This window comes from Anas acuta, chromosome 4, assembly GCF_963932015.1.
Source record: "Anas acuta chromosome 4, bAnaAcu1.1, whole genome shotgun sequence".
NCBI lineage: Eukaryota > Metazoa > Chordata > Aves > Anseriformes > Anatidae > Anas > Anas acuta.
Window position 1 is genome coordinate 39001245 of NC_088982.1, and position 6000 is coordinate 39007244.

Genomic DNA, 6000 nt, shown 5'->3' on the forward strand with positions numbered 1-6000 from the left:
GATAGCAAATTTAATTACATATAATTAAAATAAAGAGGGTATAACTCATTTAGTTGTAGCTCGTGTAGCATTTAAACTATAGCAAGCATAAGGAGGAACACTTCCTTTTACTGTACTTCTAACCAATCTCCATGGGACTCAGTGTTCAGCAAATAATGCAGGTCAGATAGAAGCAAGAAGGAAAAATAGTAAGAACTATGGCCACCCATAATTTGAAAATGGCATGTATGAACTTGATGCGGTACAGAAAGGGCCTTCTAACACTGAATCTCAACTTACAACTCATACCACTTTTGTTCTAACCAAGGAGGATGTTGGAAATTATTTAAAATGGCTTAATATATAATATAGGGAAAAGCTGATGGCAGGTTTTCCTGCTTCTGGGCATCTGGTTAGTCGGTAGTAAGCCTTGTGGCTAGTTTGCATTGGCAGAGGTGTGCAAGGAGCGTTGTAGCAAAGGCAAACAGTTCTGGAGCATACAGTAGTTATTGCTATATTATTTGGTAATGGAGAAATTAAATGAGTAGGAATTCATCCATTGTCATGAATGTCATACTTTGAAAACATTCCTGAAGCCAAAAATATTTTGTGATGTAAATAAAGATACTTGTATAATGTAGCATGATGTGGCATGGATTCATTCAAGACTTGACACAAAGCTTAGTCTTCATGAATACAAACACTGTGAATGTACTGTGGTTTATAATAAGGGGGCCCTGTATGCTATAGATTTGAAAGTGTGCTTTGAAATATACAGTGAATTTGAATTATACAGTCTGAGACAGATAATGATTAAAGCAATAATGAGAACAAGAGCAAAAATGAGAAAATGGGATCTTGTAGGATTCAGAAGCAATTAGTTTGTCTTCTCAGCCAACAGTTTATCAAGATCCTGTTTTTAAGACCAACCTTCCCTAATCTGCATTCTTGAGTATTATTTTATTTTATTTCTCTTACACAGCTTGTTTTTTTTTTTTCTCTACAGATTGTTTTTCAATGGGGATCTCTTTCACAGTATGAACTTTCCTTGTCAATGTTCCATAACTCATTTTTGGAATTCTATGCCTATCTCACACGCATCCCATAAAGGAGATGTTCCCAGGATACTTAAACAAGATACAGGATTCAAAGTTGCCTTGAGACTGAATCTAATCTAACGCAAATTTCATGGAAAAATTACTACTACTGTTCACAGACTATGAAGCTATAATGACTATTAGGGTCTCAAAATCAGAATATAAGCAGAAATTCCTCATCTCCAGTGTCAAAAAGAGAAACAAAAGAAGCTATGAAAACAAAGATAAAGATAAATAAATGAAAAAGCATGCATATTTTAATATGTTTCTAGCTTAAGAAATGAAAGAAAAAAATATGTGGAGTATGTATCATAAAAATTTTTCCTTTATTTCAGCAAACTTATTTTTATTTGTCAAAGTGACTCACCCTTGGAAAATGGAAAAATAGTTTTAACTGACAAGGAAGAATAACAGTCAACATTTATAATATTGGGTGTACAGACCAGAATTAGTCTGAGACTTACAAAACTGAGAGTTTCCAATCTTTTTGATGTGCTCTTAACAATTACAACTTCGATACAACCAAGCATTCAAGTACAAACGTTACTGTGCCTATTAGAAGTTGGATCAAATGTTTGTGTGTTTTAAATGCCTGAAGTTAGAACACAGTTGATCCTCATTCTTAATTAAAAGTCAAGCTACTTTAATGAAATTTCTGTGCTATTTTCTCATAACAGGCTTAATTTAGTATCTATTTTTTTTTCTAACATGAAAGCATAAATTTTGTAATTAAGTTTCCACTACATAATTATCGTTTTCATGAAATTGTCTGTGAAATTAGTAGGCATAAAATAATGTTTTCTACAGTGTGTGAGGGGCTCTGAAGAGTAAGTCTCATTTCCAGAAGAGACTGAAGTGCTCAGATCACACTGACTTTCTGTAGGATAGAGGCTTTGCAGCCCCTCAGGCATTTTTGTCGATAGCAGTTGATTTAGTGTAGAAAACATCATGAAATCCAGAAAGCTCCCTGTTCTACAGCTTTGTGTGTTGAAGAAGTTACTTTATATCATTGAGCTTTAAATTAGGCTCATTCACATATTGAAACAACACACCTGTAAGTGATTTGATCTTTTTTCTATTTAACAGCTGAAAACAAGCACTGCTCTTTTAACAATAAATGTTAATCAGTGACATGCATTACTATTATAAAATTACATTACTTGCTGTTTAAATGTATGCATATATTTAGAAAAGCTCAAGAAAAGGTGTAAAATCAACCACTTTATGAATATATGTAAGTAATACCATATTGCAGTAACAAGGTAGTAACTACAGCAATGTGACTGAGTAACCAAGAGATTAATTCATATCAGAGGAACATCACCATAATTGCCTCTTTTGGCCACTTCTGAGCTGATCGTGACCCAGATTTATCTGGCTGCTAACATCCCCTAATGCAGTTATTATAGTTGTGACTTTATCATTGTATCCTAGCAAGGCAGATAAAGATCATGAAACTTAAAGGTAGAACTGGAGCTCATATTACTCTTCTGCAGTGAATGCCTTGTGCCTTCAATGATTTAAATTGGACTGAACCTATTTGTGTTCAGATTAGGTTGCTTTTAGTTCCATTTTAACTTAATTCACACAAACTGCTTTTGTGTATCGATGTTTGCATTTTGTCATTCTTTGCCATTGCCCCTTTACTCTCAGACTAAGAGAACAAGTAAATACTTGTAAAAATCAAGTTGTAAAACTTTACAATGGTTATAACCAAAGAATATATGAATTGGAAATATAATTGGCGATAGACTGCATTTTTGTTTACAGTGATATTACTTGTGTTGAGAGAAAAGCTGATTTTTCTATATTAGGAGTGATGATACTCAACTTGAAATAATTGTAGGTTAGTTCTTAAAATTTAATCAACAACTGAAATCAAATAAGTCTTTAATTATTCAACTCTTTGGCATGTTGCTAAAGTAAAAACATTCAAATGATTGATCTAAAGACTTTAAATGTGATTATATTATTTTCTAAATAGTATTTTCATAAAATGGCTATTGACTTGTGTGAAGTAAATATTAATACATACTAATAAAGATGATGGATGAATCAAAACTTCAGAGTTAATTAATTTTTTCCACTGTGCAGAGTTGACTGGCAAATGTTCATTAGATCTTGCTAAGAAATATATTTTCATGTACAGCTGTGTGGAATTAGAGAGTTCATATCAGAACTCTAAACATCTCAATGAAGTGGGTCATTTATAAATCTAATAGTGTAATTATTCTATCTAGATCCTTTTTTTTTTTTTTTTCCATAAAAAAATAGGTTTTGATTAAACATCTTTCACAGAAAATATTTGCGTTTCTTATCAACTTGAAGTTTCTCATTGAAAAATTGGATTCATCTACACAGGTACAATCACTCACCTGCACAAGATTATTCGTTTTGTCAGAAAAATATTTCTTATACTTTGGCTCAAAGTATAGACATTATATAAATCTAATTTATTTTTCATGGTAGATGCCTCCATACTGCATTCTTGTAATTGTGATGCAGCCCTCCCTGTAGATATGTATTAGTGGTGGAAATGCTGGCACTTCATTAATGATAATGTCCCCTCTCCTCCCATTCTCAAGATCATAAAAATGCATTTCTTTCTTACTCCCATGTAGGGAGCTCATCAAACCTCAGGAGACTTGAGTTGGAGAAATTCACTAAACGGATTCCAGGCTTGTTTTTTTAAAGCCCCATATCAAGGTTCCTGAATAGTTTGAGTATGGTCTTGAATAATTCATTTCCAAACCTTTGTTGTTTCATCAGATAGTAGATTGCCAAAGAAGCCTGTCTCTGTTCCTCAGCTGGCTAACATTATGTCTTGTACATTCTCATCCCAGAAGTATGTTTCTAATTAAGCCACATAATAAGAGTTTCCTGTGCAGAGGAAGAGATGGGGAGAACAAATAGCCTTGAAAGTGGAAATTTTATTCCATTTAGGCCTGTTAAACTCAAGTCTTATTCTGTTTAAAATAATGAATACTGGAAAATATATACATATATATATATATAATTATAAACTTATATTTGTCCTGCAGCATGATTTATACACTCATTTGTGGCCAAAAATATTCCTTCCTGCAGTAGAGGACATTCTACCAGTGAAATTTATTTTTCACCTCTGGTGGATAGGAAAAAGACCAAAAATGTTTCACAAAGGGAGCTTCCTAGCCTGCAAGCTATGTAAGTTTATACTTGAGCTTAAAGTTAGAGAATAGATTTCAGATTCATTATCCATGCTTACAGCATCCCTTAGGGGCAGAAGCAGACTGAGTCTGCTGAGTATGAATTCCCACCCCCTGAGAATTTTGAAAAGATCTTGGCTCTAAAACAGCTTTTTACTATCTTTCTGGTTTTGCCACCTTCTAGTCACCTACTAACTGTTAAGATATTCTTTATTTTCCTCATGTTTTGAAATGTACTTCTTAAGAAAAACAACAGATCCCAGCCCTATTGAAAGAGAGAAAGCAAGAGGAAGAAGAAAGATATCCTGGTGCCTCAGGATTCCTCTCACCCACCCTCCCCCCAAAAACAAAACAAAACAAAACAAAACAAAACAAAACAAAAAAAACAGCATTATCACTTCTACCATTTCACCTTCTTTTTGATTTCCTCAATAACAGTGTTTGTTAACTAAAAATATTTAAACCACGTCAGGTTGGTTTGGGATTTACCAGACACAGAAAGTTCATTCAAATCTGTGGTTAGTCAGCCAGTGTTTGGAATAGGAAGTTAAAGGAGAACATAAGTTGTTGCAGTTGTTTTCTCAATCAAAAGCAATGCTAACAGAATTTGCTCAGTGCTCATGTGTTCATGAATAACTTATTCAGAACACTGTGTTACTGGAAAAATATCCTCTGGGCTGACAAATATCCACACGTCACTGTTGAGCCAGAAGCTGACAATGTCAAAATGAAAATACCACTCTTTTGCTTTATTTTTAAAGGAGGAATATTTTTATTTTCATAAGTGGTGTACAATTCTAATAAAAATGGCACAAAAATATTCCCTGCCCGTCACCCCCTCCCTCCCCCCCACCCCCCGTCATCCACTCCCCGTCATCCCTCCTCCCCCTTTTTTTATTTGTATCCCTGTTCCTTGGATCCAGTATTTCAGGTACATATTTCATAGTGTCACAAGTTGATTCAAAATGTTTGCACAGGATAACTCAGAGCCCTGCCAAATTCATGTCACTTATTTCATATTCCAGGTAAATTGTAGACTGTCTTTCATGAACTGTTCATCAAAATATTCTGACATGCAAGAAGTTGTGCCAGTGAACTCTGTGCCTTGCCATTAAATGATTTCATTGAGTTATGATGAATACATTAACTGTTGCTAGATATAGCCAAGTACAAAGAGAAATTTAATGTTAAAGCCCAGAAATTTGGATGGAAGTTCCAATAAATATTATCATTAGAAATTATGACAACAAGGAGAGTGGATTTCTTGCTGGTGTGATGAAACCTTACTATTATGCAGTAGATAACATCACTTATTAGGCTAAATAACAAATTTAAAAGAAAAAAAAAAAAAAAAAACAGGCTCTCAAGCAAGCTAACTTCTTTTCAGGTCAGAAATAGTAACAGCATTATTTAGGGAGTTCTGCCTTTGATATGGGCAGCATAAAAACCTTTCCACAGGTTTTACTTTAGGTCAGTTATTGCCTGAGATATGCTCTCACTTTCCATTTTTTTCAAAGTTCCTACTTTAAATTTGAGGTGCTTTGCAAATATATAACAATATGAAAGAATTCTGAAGGGCAGGAAAATAATTTTTAAAATATTGTATACTCAGAGGTAGTTTTACCTATGTTAAGGTTACCATTCTGAGCATGAAAGAACAGAAAAAGGCTTTGAACTATATTCTGTAATGAATCCTGTCCCTTGCCTTCCTTCATAGAAACTAATTAATCTTGCAC